Source organism: Lepisosteus platostomus, chromosome 5 (genome assembly GCF_059453375.1).
Source record: "Lepisosteus platostomus isolate fLepPlt1 chromosome 5, fLepPlt1.hap1, whole genome shotgun sequence".
Taxonomy (NCBI): Eukaryota; Metazoa; Chordata; class Actinopteri; order Semionotiformes; family Lepisosteidae; genus Lepisosteus; species Lepisosteus platostomus.
In genome coordinates this window covers 39461393-39476745 of record NC_142615.1, presented here as the reverse complement: position 1 = coordinate 39476745, position 15353 = coordinate 39461393, and the positions used below count along the sequence as shown (strand labels likewise).

The window sequence follows — 15353 nt, the reverse complement described above, 5'->3', positions numbered from 1 at the left end:
TGGAAAACGATCTCAATACAATTCTGAAAAACGCGACTCTCCGAACGCCAGCCGAACAAGTCTCCACAGCCGAAGCGCTGTGTCTCTTTTCAGCTGGCGATAAACCTTTCCTCGATCCTTTGCGGACTTGTTAAACTGTTCATGATCAGAATAAAAAACGCTCACGCTAATACACAAGCACCCGTGTCTCGCCTAAGCTGACAAATAAACAGACGGACAAGCCGCACTGCACGTGTAAACAGGGGAATGAGCGAGCGAGCGGGGATAGGGCGCCTCCTGCGCTTAAAAGCTTACAGCACCTGGTATTCCCAGGCGGTCTCCCATCCAAGTACTAACCAGGCCCATCCCTGTTTAGCTTCCAAGATCAGACGAGATCAGGCGTGATCAAGGGGGTGTGGCCGTAAGCGAGACCAAGGCTTGCTGGCACCCTTCTTATTGAGAGGACAGCTCCGTCACCTCTTTTACGATGCTGCTTTTTTCCCTTGTGTTTTTCTCTTCTTTCCACGTTCTCTCTCTTCACTGCCTTCGTCCCCGCTCTATTTCACTTCAGCCTTTCACTCTTGCTTCCTTCCAATGAGGACAGGGCTGCGGGAGAAAGGGCGCTATAGAGGATCGCTGTGGAGAGCTGCTGCTGTGCTTTGACATCTGAGCTCTGTGGGAAACGATCTCAATACAATTCTGAAAAACGCGACTCTCCGAACGCCAGCCGAACAAGTCTCCACAGCCGAAGCGCTGTGTCTCTTTTCAGCTGGCGATAAACCTTTCCTCGATCCTTTGCGGACTTGTAAAACTGTTCCTGATCAGAATAAAAAACGCTCACGCTAATACACAAGCACCCGTGTCTCGCCAAAGCTGACAAATAAACAGACGGACAAGCCGCACTGCACGTGTGAACAGGGGAATGAGCGAGCGAGCGGGGATAGGGCGCCTCCTGCGCTTAAAAGCTTACAGGACCTGGTATTCCCAGGCGGTCTCCCATCCAAGTACTAACCAGGCCCATCCCTGTTTAGCTTCCGAGGTCAGACGAGATCAGGCGTGCTCAAGGGGGTGTAGCCATAAGCGAGAGCAAGGCTCGCTGGCACCCTTCTTATTGAGAGGACAGCTCCGTCACCTCTTTTACGACTGCTTTTTTTCCCTTGCGTTTTTCTCTTCTTCCCACGTTCTCTCTCTTCACTGCCTTCGTCCCCGCTCTATTTCACTTCAGCCTTTCACTCTTGCTTCCTTCCAATGAGGACGGAGCTGCGGGAGAAAGGGCGCTATAGAGGATCGCCGTGGAGAGCTGCTGCTGTGCTTTGACATCTGAGCTCTGTGGGAAACGATCTCAATACAATTCTGAAAAACGCGACTCTCCGAACGCCAGCCGAACAAGTCTCCACAGCCGAAGCGCTGTGTCTCTTTTCAGCTGGCGATAAACCTTTCCTCGATCCTTTGCGGACTTGTAAAACTGTTCCTGATCAGAATAAAAAACGCTCACGCTAATACACAAGCACCCGTGTCTCGCCAAAGCTGACAAATAAACAGATGGACAAGCCGCACTGCACGTGTGAACAGGGGAATGAGCGAGCGAGCGGGGATAGGGCGCCTCCTGCGCTTAAAAGCTTACAGCACCTGGTATTCCCAGGCGGTCTCCCATCCAAGTACTAACCAGGCCCATCCCTGTTTAGCTTCCGAGATCAGACGAGATCAGGCGTGCTCAAGGGGGTGTGGCCGTAAGCGAGAGCAAGGCTCGCTGGCACCCTTCTTATTGAGAGGACAGCTCCGTCACCTCTTTTACGACGCTGCTTTTTTTCCCTTGCGTTTTTCTCTTCTTCCCACGTTCTCTCTCTTCACTGCCTTCGTCCCCGCTCTATTTCACTTCAGCCTTTCACTCTTGCTTCCTTCCAATGAGGACGGAGCTGCGGGAGAAAGGGCGCTATAGAGGATCGCCGTGGAGAGCTGCTGCTGTGCTTTGACATCTGAGCTCTGTGGAAAACGATCTCAATACAATTCTGAAAAACGCGACTCTCCGAACGCCAGCCGAACAAGTCTCCACAGCCGAAGCGCTGTGTCTCTTTTCAGCTGGCGATAAAACTTTCCTCGATCCTTTGCGGACTTGTAAAACTGTTCCTGATCAGAATAAAAAACGCTCACGCTAATACACAAGCACCCGTGTCTCGCCAAAGCTGACAAATAAACAGACGGACAAGCCGCACTGCACGTGTGAACAGGGGAATGAGCGAGCGAGCGGGGATAGGGCGCCTCCTGCGCTTAAAAGCTTACAGCACCTGGTATTCCCAGGCGGTCTCCCATCCAAGTACTAACAAGGCCCATCCCTGTTTAGCTTCCGAGATCAGGCGTGCTCAAGGGGGTGTGGCCATAAGCAAGAGCAAGGCTCGCTGGCACCCTTCGTATTGAGAGGACAGCTCCGTCACCTCTTTTACGACGCTGCTTTTTTTCCCTTGCGTTTTTCTCTTCTTCCCACGTTCTCTCTCTTCACTGCCTTCGTCCCCGCTCTATTTCACTTCAGCCTTTCACTCTTGCTTCCTTCCAATGAGGACGGAGCTGCGGGAGAAAGGGCGCTATAGAGGATCGCTGTGGAAAGCTGCTGCTGTGCTTTGACATCTGAGCTCTGTGGAAAACGATCTCAATACAATTCTGAAAAACGCGACTCTCCGAACGCCAGCCGAACAAGTCTCCACAGCCGAAGCGCTGTGTCTCTTTTCAGCTGGCGATAAACCTTTCCTCGATCCTTTGCGGACTTGTTAAACTGTTCATGATCAGAATAAAAAACGCTCACGCTAATACACAAGCACCCGTGTCTCGCCAAAGCTGACAAATAAACAGACGGACAAGCCGCACTGCACGTGTGAACAGGGGAATGAGCAAGCGAGCGGGGATAGGGCGCCTCCTGCGCTTAAAAGCTTACAGCACCTGGTATTCCCAGGCGGTCTCCCATCCAAGTACTAACCAGGCCCATCCCTGTTTAGCTTCCAAGATCAGACAAGATCAGGCGTGCTCAAGGGGGTGTGGCCGTAAGCGCGAGCAAGGCTCGCTGGCACCGTTCTTATTGAGAGGACAGCTCCGTCACCTCTTTTACGACGCTGCTTTTTTTCCCTTGCGTTTTTCTCTTCTTCCCACGTTCTCTCTCTTCACTGCCTTCGTCCCCGCTCTATTTCACTTCAGCCTTTCACTCTTGCTTCCTTCCAATGAGGACGGAGCTGCGGGAGAAAGGGCCCTATAGAGGATCGCTGTGGAGAGCTGCTGCTGTGCTTTGACATCTGAGCTCTGTGGAAAACGATCTCAATACAATTCTGAAAAACGCGACTCTCCGAACGCCAGCCGAACAAGTCTCCACAGCCGAAGCGCTGTGTCTCTTTTCAGCTGGCGATAAACCTTTCCTCGATCCTTTGCGGACTTGTTAAACTGTTCATGATCAGAATAAAAAACGCTCACGCTAATACACAAGCACCCGTGTCTCGCCTAAGCTGACAAATAAACAGACGGACAAGCCGCACTGCACGTGTAAACAGGGGAATGAGCGAGCGAGCGGGGATAGGGCGCCTCCTGCGCTTAAAAGCTTACAGCACCTGGTATTCCCAGGCGGTCTCCCATCCAAGTACTAACCAGGCCCATCCCTGTTTAGCTTCCAAGATCAGACGAGATCAGGCGTGATCAAGGGGGTGTGGCCGTAAGCGAGACCAAGGCTTGCTGGCACCCTTCTTATTGAGAGGACAGCTCCGTCACCTCTTTTACGATGCTGCTTTTTTCCCTTGTGTTTTTCTCTTCTTTCCACGTTCTCTCTCTTCACTGCCTTCGTCCCCGCTCTATTTCACTTCAGCCTTTCACTCTTGCTTCCTTCCAATGAGGACAGGGCTGCGGGAGAAAGGGCGCTATAGAGGATCGCTGTGGAGAGCTGCTGCTGTGCTTTGACATCTGAGCTCTGTGGGAAACGATCTCAATACAATTCTGAAAAACGCGACTCTCCGAACGCCAGCCGAACAATTCTCCACAGCCGAAGCGCTGTGTCTCTTTTCAGCTGGCGATAAACCTTTCCTCGATCCTTTGCGGACTTGTAAAACTGTTCCTGATCAGAATAAAAAACGCTCACGCTAATACACAAGCACCCGTGTCTCGCCAAAGCTGACAAATAAACAGACGGACAAGCCGCACTGCACGTGTGAACAGGGGAATGAGCGAGCGAGCGGGGATAGGGCGCCTCCTGCGCTTAAAAGCTTACAGGACCTGGTATTCCCAGGCGGTCTCCCATCCAAGTACTAACCAGGCCCATCCCTGTTTAGCTTCCGAGGTCAGACGAGATCAGGCGTGCTCAAGGGGGTGTAGCCATAAGCGAGAGCAAGGCTCGCTGGCACCCTTCTTATTGAGAGGACAGCTCCGTCACCTCTTTTACGACTGCTTTTTTTCCCTTGCGTTTTTCTCTTCTTCCCACGTTCTCTCTCTCTTCACTGCCTTCGTCCCCGCTCTATTTCACTTCAGCCTTTCACTCTTGCTTCCTTCCAATGAGGACGGAGCTGCGGGAGAAAGGGCGCTATAGAGGATCGCCGTGGAGAGCTGCTGCTGTGCTTTGACATCTGAGCTCTGTGGAAAACGATCTCAATACAATTCTGAAAAACGCGACTCTCCGAACGCCAGCCGAACAAGTCTCCACAGCCGAAGCGCTGTGTCTCTTTTCAGCTGGCGATAAAACTTTCCTCGATCCTTTGCGGACTTGTAAAACTGTTCCTGATCAGAATAAAAAACGCTCACGCTAATACACAAGCACCCGTGTCTCGCCAAAGCTGACAAATAAACAGACGGACAAGCCGCACTGCACGTGTGAACAGGGGAATGAGCGAGCGAGCGGGGATAGGGCGCCTCCTGCGCTTAAAAGCTCACAGCACCTGGTATTCCCAGGCGGTCTCCCATCCAAGTACTAACCAGGCCCATCCCTGTTTAGCTTCCGAGATCAGACAAGATCAGGCGTGCTCAAGTGGGTGTGGCCGTAAGCACGAGCAAGGCTCGCTGGCACCGTTCTTATTGAGAGGACAGCTCCGTCACCTCTTTTACGACGCTGCTTTTTTTCCCTTGCGTTTTTCTCTTCTTCCCACGTTCTCTCTCTTCACTGCCTTCGTCCCCGCTCTATTTCACTTCAGCCTTTCACTCTTGCTTCCTTCCAATGAGGACGGAGCTGCGGGAGAAAGGGCGCTATAGAGGATCGCTGTGGAGAGCTGCTGCTGTGCTTTGACATCTGAGCTCTGTGGAAAACGAACTCAATACAATTCTGAAAAACGCGACTCTCTGAACGCCAGCCGAACAAGTCTCCACAGCCGAAGCGCTGTGTCTCTTTTCAGCTGGCGATAAACCTTTCCTCGATCCTTTGCGGACTTGTTAAACTGTTCATGATCAGAATAAAAAACGCTCACGCTAATACACAAGCACCCGTGTCTCGCCAAAGCTGACAAATAAACAGACGGACAAGCCGCACTGCACGTGTGAACAGGGGAATGAGCGAGCGAGCGGGGATAGGGCGCCTCCTGCGCTTAAAAGCTTAGAGCACCTGGTATTCCCAGGCGGTCTCCCATCCAAGTACTAACCAGGCCCATCCCTGTTTAGCTTCCGAGATCAGACGAGATCAGGCGTGCTCAAGGGGGTGTGGCCGTAAGCGAGAGCAAAGCTCGCTGGCACCCTTCTTATTGAGAGGACAGCTCCGTCACCTCTTTTACGACGCTGCTTTTTTTCCCTTGCGTTTTTCTCTTCTTCCCACGTTCTCTCTCTTCACTGCCTTCGTCCCCGCTCTATTTCACTTCAGCCTTTCACTCTTGCTTCCTTCCAATGAGGACGGAGCTGCGGGAGAAAGGGCGCTATAGAGGATCGCTGTGGAGAGCTGCTGCTGTGCTTTGACATCTGAGCTCTGTGGAAAACGATCTCAATACAATTCTGAAAAACGCGACTCTCCGAACGCCAGCCGAACAAGTCTCCACAGCCGAAGCGCTGTGTCTCTTTTCAGCTGGCGATAAACCTTTCCTCGATCCTTTGCGGACTTGTTAAACTGTTCATGATCAGAATAAAAAACGCTCACGCTAATACACAAGCACCCGTGTCTCGCCAAAGCTGACAAATAAACCGACGGACAAGCCGCACTGCACGTGTGTACAGGGGAATGAGCGAGCGAGCGGGGATAGGGCGCCTCCTGCGCTTAAAAGCTTACAGCACCTGGTATTCCCAGGCGGTCTCCCATCCAAGTACTAACCAGGCCCATCCCTGTTTAGCTTCCGAGATCAGACAAGATCAGGCGTGCTCAAGGGGGTGTGGCCGTAAGCGAGAGCAAGGCTCGCTGGCACCCTTCTTATTGAGAGGACAGCTCTGTCACCTCTTTTCGACGCTGCTTTTTTTCCCTTGCGTTTTTCTCTTCTACCCACGTTCTCTCTCTTCACTGCCTTCGTCCCCGCTCTATTTCACTTCAGCCTTTCACTCTTGCTTCCTTCCAATGAGGACGGAGCTGCGGGAGAAAGGGCACTATAGAGGATCGCTGTGGAGAGCTGCTGCTGTGCTTTGACATCTGAGCTCTGTGGAAAACGATCTCAATACAATTCTGAAAAACGCGACTCTTCGAATGCCAGCCGAACAAGTCTCCACAGCCGAAGCGCTGTGTCTCTTTTCAGCTGGCGATAAACCTTTCCTCGATCCATTGCGGACTTGTTAAACTGTTCATGATCAGAATAAAAAACGCTCACGCTAATACACAAGCACCCGTGTCTCGCCAAAGTTGACAAATAAACAGACGGACAAGCCGCACTGCACGTGTGAACAGGGGAATGAGCGAGCGAGCGGGGATAGGGCGCCTCCTGCGCTTAAAAGCTTACAGCACCTGGTATTCCCAGGCGGTCTCCCATCCAAGTACTAACCAGGCCCATCCCTGTTTAGCTTCCAAGATCAGACGAGATCAGGCGTGATCAAGGGGGTGTGGCCGTAAGCGAGACCAAGGCTTGCTGGCACCCTTCTTATTGAGAGGACAGCTCCGTCACCTCTTTTACGATGCTGCTTTTTTCCCTTGTGTTTTTCTCTTCTTTCCACGTTCTCTCTCTTCACTGCCTTCGTCCCCGCTCTATTTCACTTCAGCCTTTCACTCTTGCTTCCTTCCAATGAGGACAGGGCTGCGGGAGAAAGGGCGCTATAGAGGATCGCTGTGGAGAGCTGCTGCTGTGCTTTGACATCTGAGCTCTGTGGGAAACGATCTCAATACAATTCTGAAAAACGCGACTCTCCGAACGCCAGCCGAACAAGTCTCCACAGCCGAAGCGCTGTGTCTCTTTTCAGCTGGCGATAAACCTTTCCTCGATCCTTTGCGGACTTGTAAAACTGTTCCTGATCAGAATAAAAAACGCTCACGCTAATACACAAGCACCCGTGTCTCGCCAAAGCTGACAAATAAACAGACGGACAAGCCGCACTGCACGTGTGAACAGGGGAATGAGCGAGCGAGCGGGGATAGGGCGCCTCCTGCGCTTAAAAGCTTACAGGACCTGGTATTCCCAGGCGGTCTCCCATCCAAGTACTAACCAGGCCCATCCCTGTTTAGCTTCCGAGGTCAGACGAGATCAGGCGTGCTCAAGGGGGTGTAGCCATAAGCGAGAGCAAGGCTCGCTGGCACCCTTCTTATTGAGAGGACAGCTCCATCACCTCTTTTACGACTGCTTTTTTTCCCTTGCGTTTTTCTCTTCTTCCCACGTTCTCTCTCTTCACTGCCTTCGTCCCCGCTCTATTTCACTTCAGCCTTTCACTCTTGCTTCCTTCCAATGAGGACGGAGCTGCGGGAGAAAGGGCGCTATAGAGGATCGCCGTGGAGAGCTGCTGCTGTGCTTTGACATCTGAGCTCTGTGGGAAACGATCTCAATACAATTCTGAAAAACGCGACTCTCCGAACGCCAGCCGAACAAGTCTCCACAGCCGAAGCGCTGTGTCTCTTTTCAGCTGGCGATAAACCTTTCCTCGATCCTTTGCGGACTTGTAAAACTGTTCCTGATCAGAATAAAAAACGCTCACGCTAATACACAAGCACCCGTGTCTCGCCAAAGCTGACAAATAAACAGATGGACAAGCCGCACTGCACGTGTGAACAGGGGAATGAGCGAGCGAGCGGGGATAGGGCGCCTCCTGCGCTTAAAAGCTTACAGGACCTGGTATTCCCAGGCGGTCTCCCATCCAAGTACTAACCAGGCCCATCCCTGTTTAGCTTCCGAGATCAGACGAGATCAGGCGTGCTCAAGGGGGTGTGGCCGTAAGCGAGAGCAAGGCTCGCTGGCACCCTTCTTATTGAGAGGACAGCTCCGTCACCTCTTTTACGACGCTGCTTTTTTTCCCTTGCGTTTTTCTCTTCTTCCCACGTTCTCTCTCTCTTCACTGCCTTCGTCCCCGCTCTATTTCACTTCAGCCTTTCACTCTTGCTTCCTTCCAATGAGGACGGAGCTGCGGGAGAAAGGGCGCTATAGAGGATCGCCGTGGAGAGCTGCTGCTGTGCTTTGACATCTGAGCTCTGTGGAAAACGATCTCAATACAATTCTGAAAAACGCGACTCTCCGAACGCCAGCCGAACAAGTCTCCACAGCCGAAGCGCTGTGTCTCTTTTCAGCTGGCGATAAAACTTTCCTCGATCCTTTGCGGACTTGTAAAACTTCCTGATCAGAATAAAAAACGCTCACGCTAATACACAAGCACCCGTGTCTCGCCAAAGCTGACAAATAAACAGACGGACAAGCCGCACTGCACGTGTGAACAGGGGAATGAGCGAGCGAGCGGGGATAGGGCGCCTCCTGCGCTTAAAAGCTTACAGCACCTGGTATTCCCAGGCGGTCTCCCATCCAAGTACTAACCAGGCCCATCCCTGTTTAGCTTCCGAGATCAGACAAGATCAGGCGTGCTCAAGGGGGTGTGGCCGTAAGCACGAGCAAGGCTCGCTGGCACCGTTCTTATTGAGAGGACAGCTCCGTCACCTCTTTTACGACGCTGCTTTTTTTCCCTTGCGTTTTTCTCTTCTTCCCACGTTCTCTCTCTCTTCACTGCCTTCGTCCCCGCTCTATTTCACTTCAGCCTTTCACTCTTGCTTCCTTCCAATGAGGACGGAGCTGCGGGAGAAAGGGCACTATAGAGGATCGCTGTGGAGAGCTGCTGCTGTGCTTTGACATCTGAGCTCTGTGGAAAACGATCTCAATACAATTCTGAAAAACGCGACTCTCCGAATGCCAGCCGAACAAGTCTCCACAGCCGAAGCGCTGTGTCTCTTTTCAGCTGGCGATAAACCTTTCCTCGATCCTTTGCGGACTTGTAAAACTGTTCCTGATCAGAATAAAAAACGCTCACGCTAATACACAAGCACCCGTGTCTCGCCAAAGTTGACAAATAAACAGACGGACAAGCCGCACTGCACGTGTGAACAGGGGAATGAGCGAGCGAGCGGGGATAGGGCGCCTCCTGCGCTTAAAAGCTTACAGCACCTGGTATTCCCAGGCGGTCTCCCACCCAAGTACTAACCAGGCCCATCCCTGTTTAGCTTCCGAGATCAGACGAGATCAGGCGTGCTCAAGGGGGTGTGGCCGTAAGCGAGAGCGAAGCTCGCTGGCACCCTTCTTATTGAGAGGACAGCTCCGTCACCTCATTTACGACGCTGCTTTTTTTCCCTTGCGTTTTTCTCTTCTTCCCACGTTCTCTCTCTTCACTGCCTTCGTCCCCGCTCTATTTCACTTCAGCCTTTCACTCTTGCTTCCTTCCAGTGAGGACGGAGCTGCGGGAGAAAGGGCGCTATAGAGGATCGCCGTGGAGAGCTGCTGCTGTGCTTTGACATCTGAGCTCTGTGGAAAACGATCTCAATACAATTCTGAAAAACGCGACTCTCCGAACGCCAGCCGAACAAGTCTCCACAGCCGAAGCGCTGTCTCTCTTTTCAGCTGGCGATAAACCTTTCCTCGATCCTTTGCGGACTTGTAAAACTGTTCCTGATCAGAATAAAAAACGCTCACGCTAATACACAAGCACCCGTGTCTCGCCAAAGCTGACAAATAAACAGACGGACAAGCCGTGGAGAGCTGCTGCTGTGCTTTGACATCTGAGCTCTGTGGAAAACGATCTCAATACAATTCTGAAAAACGCGACTCTCCGAACGCCAGCCGAACAAGTCTCCACAGCCGAAGCGCTGTGTCTCTTTTCAGCTGGCGATAAAACTTTCCTCGATCCTTTGCGGACTTGTAAAACTGTTCCTGATCAGAATAAAAAACGCTCACGCTAATACACAAGCACCCGTGTCTCGCCAAAGCTGACAAATAAACAGACGGACAAGCCGCACTGCACGTGTGAACAGGGGAATGAGCGAGCGAGCGGGGATAGGGCGCCTCCTGCGCTTAAAAGCTTACAGCACCTGGTATTCCCAGGCGGTCTCCCATCCAAGTACTAACCAGGCCCATCCCTGTTTAGCTTCCGAGATCAGACAAGATCAGGCGTGCTCAAGGGGGTGTGGCCGTAAGCACGAGCAAGGCTCGCTGGCACCGTTCTTATTGAGAGGACAGCTCCGTCACCTCTTTTACGACGCTGCTTTTTTTCCCTTGCGTTTTTCTCTTCTTCCCACGTTCTCTCTCTCTTCACTGCCTTCGTCCCCGCTCTATTTCACTTCAGCCTTTCACTCTTGCTTCCTTCCAATGAGGACGGAGCTGCGGGAGAAAGGGCACTATAGAGGATCGCTGTGGAGAGCTGCTGCTGTGCTTTGACATCTGAGCTCTGTGGAAAACGATCTCAATACAATTCTGAAAAACGCGACTCTCCGAATGCCAGCCGAACAAGTCTCCACAGCCGAAGCGCTGTGTCTCTTTTCAGCTGGCGATAAACCTTTCCTCGATCCTTTGCGGACTTGTAAAACTGTTCCTGATCAGAATAAAAAACGCTCACGCTAATACACAAGCACCCGTGTCTCGCCAAAGTTGACAAATAAACAGACGGACAAGCCGCACTGCACGTGTGAACAGGGGAATGAGCGAGCGAGCGGGGATAGGGCGCCTCCTGCGCTTAAAAGCTTACAGCACCTGGTATTCCCAGGCGGTCTCCCACCCAAGTACTAACCAGGCCCATCCCTGTTTAGCTTCCGAGATCAGACGAGATCAGGCGTGCTCAAGGGGGTGTGGCCGTAAGCGAGAGCGAAGCTCGCTGGCACCCTTCTTATTGAGAGGACAGCTCCGTCACCTCATTTACGACGCTGCTTTTTTTCCCTTGCGTTTTTCTCTTCTTCCCACGTTCTCTCTCTTCACTGCCTTCGTCCCCGCTCTATTTCACTTCAGCCTTTCACTCTTGCTTCCTTCCAGTGAGGACGGAGCTGCGGGAGAAAGGGCGCTATAGAGGATCGCCGTGGAGAGCTGCTGCTGTGCTTTGACATCTGAGCTCTGTGGAAAACGATCTCAATACAATTCTGAAAAACGCGACTCTCCGAACGCCAGCCGAACAAGTCTCCACAGCCGAAGCGCTGTCTCTCTTTTCAGCTGGCGATAAACCTTTCCTCGATCCTTTGCGGACTTGTTAAACTGTTCATGATCAGAATAAAAAACGGTCACGCTAATACACAAGCACCCGTGTCTCGCCAAAGCTGACAAATAAACAGACGGACAAGCCGCACTGCACGTGTGAACAGGGGAATGAGCGAGCGAGCGGGGATAGGGCGCCTCCTGCGCTTAAAAGCTTACAGCACCTGGTATTCCCAGGCGGTCTCCCATCCAAGTACTAACCAGGCCCATCCCTGTTTAGCTTCCGAGATCAGACGAGATCAGGCGTGCTCAAGGGGGTGTGGCCATAAGCGAGAGCAAGGCTCGCTGGCACCCTTCTTATTGAGAGGACAGCTCCGTCACCTCTTTTACGACGCTGCTTTTTTTCCCTTGCGTTTTTCTCTTCTTCCCACGTTCTCTCTCTTCACTGCCTTCGTCCCCGCTCTATTTCACTTCAGCCTTTCACTCTTGCTTCCTTCCAATGAGGACGGAGCTGCGGGAGAAAGGGCGCTATAGAGGATCGCTGTGGAGAGCTGCTGCTGTGCTTTGACATCTGAGCTCTGTGGAAAACGATCTCAATACAATTCTGAAAAACGCGACTCTCCGAACGCCAGCCGAACAAGTCTCCACAGCCGAAGCGCTGTGTCTCTTTTCAGCTGGCGATAAACCTTTCCTCGATCCTTTGCGGACTTGTTAAACTGTTCATGATCAGAATAAAAAACGCTCACGCTAATACACAAGCACCCGTGTCTCGCCAAAGCTGACAAATAAACAGACGGACAAGCCGCACTGCAGGTGTGAACAGGGGAATGAGCGAGCGAGCGGGGATAGGGCGCCTCCTGCGCTTAAAAGCTTACAGCACCTGGTATTCCCAGGCGGTCTCCCATCCATGTACTAACCAGGCCCATCCCTGTTTAGCTTCCGAGATCAGACGAGATCAGGCGTGCTCAAGGGGGTGTGGCCGTAAGCGAGAGCAAGGCTCGCTGGCACCCTTCTTATTGAGAGGACAGCTCCGTCACCTCTTTTACGACGCTGCTTTTTTTCCCTTGCGTTTTTCTCTTCTTCCCACGTTCTCTCTCTTCACTGCCTTCGTCCCCGCTCTATTTCACTTCAGCCTTTCACTCTTGCTTCCTTCCAATGAGGACGGAGCTGTGGGAGAAAGGGCGCTATAGAGGATCGCTGTGGAGAGCTGCTGCTGTGCTTTGACATCTGAGCTCTGTGGAAAACGATCTCAATACAATTCTGAAAAGCGCGACTCCCCGAACGCCAGCCGAACAAGTCTTTAAGTGGAAATCTAATAAGTAAATTGATTCTTAAAATGTAGAGAGCTTTGCAAAGAAATATATTGGGGCTTTTAGATAATATATTTCAAGGATGTAATTGCTGTGCTACAGTACGTGCGGAATTTTAGAAAACAGTGCGTCAACAAAGTACACTGTTTAGGTTACTTTAGAAGACAATGTACCAAAACAATATATGCTGTCTGGGTCGTTAGAATTAGCTGAAAGTAACTGATAAGCTTTGAATAACATATCTAGTGCTTCTTCTTTCGCTTTTTGATGTAATCTGTTTTCTCTTAGGGAAAGTGGAAGTTTTAGAATGGACAAAGCGCTGAGCTTTTTTACAGCGCAACGTCTTATGAAAACCCTGTACTGCTTGTAACAAATTGAGTCTCTGGTTGCTCCCAATATTGAAATAAAGACCTTACTCAGGTGAGAACTCTCTCTTGTGGCTTCCTTGATAGTTATATTTCCATGACACCGGTTTTAATGTCTGTAGATTGTATCTTATTTTTATTTTTTGTTTTGTTTCATGTTCATATTATGTGTTTTCACCCAGTTGACTCCAGTTAATAACAGTTCACCCAGTTAATAGCCACTTTTTATGCGCGAAAAACGGGTGATCTTTCTATCTCGTGATCAGCTTAGTATCTTTCTGTAAGTTTTTTTCTTCTTAATTAAACGTTTAAAATACATGAATTTCATAAAGACAACACACGTTTCGAACAGAAAAAAATCATATTCTGTTCTCTTCCTGGTATGTATAACAGATCAGCATGTCTTATTTTCCCAATTGCTTTTTTCCACTGTATTTATCATAATGGCTAGCCAATGTCCTCTCTTTGCTAGGTAATGTTACTTGTGGATGTGCTTCTGCGTTGCGTAGAAGCACATGTATCCATAGAAAGTGTATTATACTACTATTTGAGCTACAGTACATAAAAATAATTATATCGTTATTAATTTCTTTAGGTACGTGATTCCATATTATATTCCCTATTAATCAAATTCTAAAAGTATGCTTTTGTTTACTCCGATAACGAGCACATTCACATAAAATGTGAATATCTTATGACTTTTCACAAAGTATATAAAGTTAAGATGGTCAGAAGGAGCATGTAAAAACGTTTCCGAAACGTGGTAAAATCTTACTACATGTAAGACTTTGATGCTTAAAATGTTTAGGAAGAAAGTGGAATACTGGTGTGTATTTTTTCTTTAAACTACCAATACCAGCCATATACAGTTTACACTATATGTTTATGTTCCTAAATTAATATAGTTTATGGTGGTGTATCGTGGTTGTAGAGGTTTGATGGGTTTACTGAGACAATTATTAATTGTAGCAGTAATCACGAGGTTGTTCGTTGTGGCTTTTAGAAAATCAATCGTCAGAACAACTAACAACGCACACACACGGGTTCAATACACGAGATACATTTATTAACATAAATTGTGCACCAAACATATACTAGTCTGCCTGGATACGAGCGGCAGACCTTACTGTGAGGGTTATCAATATACAAGGTATATAATCTCGAAGAGATGCAAACACAAAGATACACAGCAGAGAATATATGTCAATATATATCGTTCGGTTACCAAATCGCTAATCAGTGTTATTACCCACTGTTACTCTAAACTCGGAAGTAAATACATTACTCATGAATTAAATTGATAACAACTTTTTTTGAGGTACAACTGAATTCTCGAGACAGAATGTAGAACATGGGGTTTACTTATCCACTGTGTATGGATTTGGAATCTCCCGCACGAACACCAAACCAGCTGACAAGCTCTGTTGCAGCCTCTGTTCCAGCAGTTGTCCAATGGGCGTTGTCCCGGTGTCCTCTGGCTACCAGTCTGAATCCATCAAGAAGACAGGAATTTTAATATCGCACTGCCGTCTTGTGTACAAAATATTTGTTCAGCTCTAACGTCTGTGTGCGTTGACAAGGCATCTCAAAAGGAGGTATTAAATAAGAAAATGATCCTTTCTGTTACCATTCCTGTGGTTGGAGCGTTGTTTCACCCTTTTACGTTCTGCAATATTTACAGACAAGGTTTTATCACTGGAGTTGTACAGAACAAGTGTGCATCAGTCCATGAAAATCATCAGTACTGCTGTTTTTCTATGCATAGTTTAATCAAGAGCACTTAAAAGATGCAAAAGATGGATTGTGGTCTGTGAGCACCTGCACATCTTCGGAAGTTCTCTATGTCGGGGGTGTAGCTTAGTGGTAGAGTGCTTGTCTTACATGTATGAGGTCCCAGGTTCAATCCCTAGCATCTTCAAGTGCTTTATGTTACTGTGCTCACATCGCAGTCTTCTGTCGAGTGAGAACTCTTTGCTCGTGTTCATAGAGAGCCAGGTTTACACAATTAAACTTGAAGTGCTACAGTGTTCTCTGCAGTTTTAGATGTACCTCCAAAGCATTTAGTTCTGTTAACTACCAAAGAATGTGAACTAATTTAAAGTCACATTCAGGAAATCCAGAGAACGTCTTCACACTTGTCGTGGCTGTTGCAGAAAAACCTCACCCGGGATTTCCTGAGAGATCATTCACCGAGCGAGTCCTCC

General features: G+C 49.7%; 7 non-coding genes and 12 pseudogenes across 7 annotated transcripts; all 19 read right to left on the bottom strand.

The window, feature by feature from the left end:
• Positions 1-287: 287 nt before the first annotated feature.
• On the bottom strand, positions 288-406 carry LOC148666405 (5S ribosomal RNA). The gene has a single exon (XR_015938557.1). It is a non-coding gene; the product is annotated as a 5S ribosomal RNA (ribosomal RNA).
• Positions 407-942: 536 nt separating this feature from the next.
• On the bottom strand, positions 943-1061 carry LOC148666404 (5S ribosomal RNA; annotated as a pseudogene).
• A 535-nt stretch (positions 1062-1596) lies between these two features.
• Positions 1597-1715, bottom strand: LOC148666403 (5S ribosomal RNA). Its single transcript, XR_015937301.1, has one exon. It is a non-coding gene; the product is annotated as a 5S ribosomal RNA (ribosomal RNA).
• A 537-nt stretch (positions 1716-2252) lies between these two features.
• On the bottom strand, positions 2253-2361 carry LOC148666402 (5S ribosomal RNA; annotated as a pseudogene).
• A 537-nt stretch (positions 2362-2898) lies between these two features.
• On the bottom strand, positions 2899-3017 carry LOC148666401 (5S ribosomal RNA; annotated as a pseudogene).
• Positions 3018-3554: 537 nt separating this feature from the next.
• On the bottom strand, positions 3555-3673 carry LOC148666400 (5S ribosomal RNA). Its single transcript, XR_015938556.1, has one exon. It is a non-coding gene; the product is annotated as a 5S ribosomal RNA (ribosomal RNA).
• Positions 3674-4209: 536 nt separating this feature from the next.
• LOC148666399 (5S ribosomal RNA) lies at positions 4210-4328 on the bottom strand (annotated as a pseudogene).
• A 537-nt stretch (positions 4329-4865) lies between these two features.
• Positions 4866-4984, bottom strand: LOC148666398 (5S ribosomal RNA; annotated as a pseudogene).
• Positions 4985-5521: 537 nt separating this feature from the next.
• On the bottom strand, positions 5522-5640 carry LOC148666397 (5S ribosomal RNA; annotated as a pseudogene).
• Positions 5641-6177: 537 nt separating this feature from the next.
• Positions 6178-6296, bottom strand: LOC148666396 (5S ribosomal RNA; annotated as a pseudogene).
• A 536-nt stretch (positions 6297-6832) lies between these two features.
• Positions 6833-6951, bottom strand: LOC148666395 (5S ribosomal RNA). Its single transcript, XR_015938555.1, has one exon. It is a non-coding gene; the product is annotated as a 5S ribosomal RNA (ribosomal RNA).
• Positions 6952-7487: 536 nt separating this feature from the next.
• Positions 7488-7606, bottom strand: LOC148666394 (5S ribosomal RNA; annotated as a pseudogene).
• A 535-nt stretch (positions 7607-8141) lies between these two features.
• LOC148666393 (5S ribosomal RNA) lies at positions 8142-8260 on the bottom strand (annotated as a pseudogene).
• Positions 8261-8797: 537 nt separating this feature from the next.
• LOC148666392 (5S ribosomal RNA) lies at positions 8798-8916 on the bottom strand (annotated as a pseudogene).
• A 539-nt stretch (positions 8917-9455) lies between these two features.
• On the bottom strand, positions 9456-9574 carry LOC148666391 (5S ribosomal RNA). The gene has a single exon (XR_015937237.1). It is a non-coding gene; the product is annotated as a 5S ribosomal RNA (ribosomal RNA).
• Positions 9575-10372: 798 nt separating this feature from the next.
• LOC148666390 (5S ribosomal RNA) lies at positions 10373-10491 on the bottom strand (annotated as a pseudogene).
• A 539-nt stretch (positions 10492-11030) lies between these two features.
• LOC148666389 (5S ribosomal RNA) lies at positions 11031-11149 on the bottom strand. The gene has a single exon (XR_015937235.1). It is a non-coding gene; the product is annotated as a 5S ribosomal RNA (ribosomal RNA).
• Positions 11150-11686: 537 nt separating this feature from the next.
• Positions 11687-11805, bottom strand: LOC148666388 (5S ribosomal RNA). Its single transcript, XR_015938183.1, has one exon. It is a non-coding gene; the product is annotated as a 5S ribosomal RNA (ribosomal RNA).
• Positions 11806-12342: 537 nt separating this feature from the next.
• On the bottom strand, positions 12343-12461 carry LOC148666387 (5S ribosomal RNA; annotated as a pseudogene).
• Positions 12462-15353: the final 2892 nt, after the last annotated feature.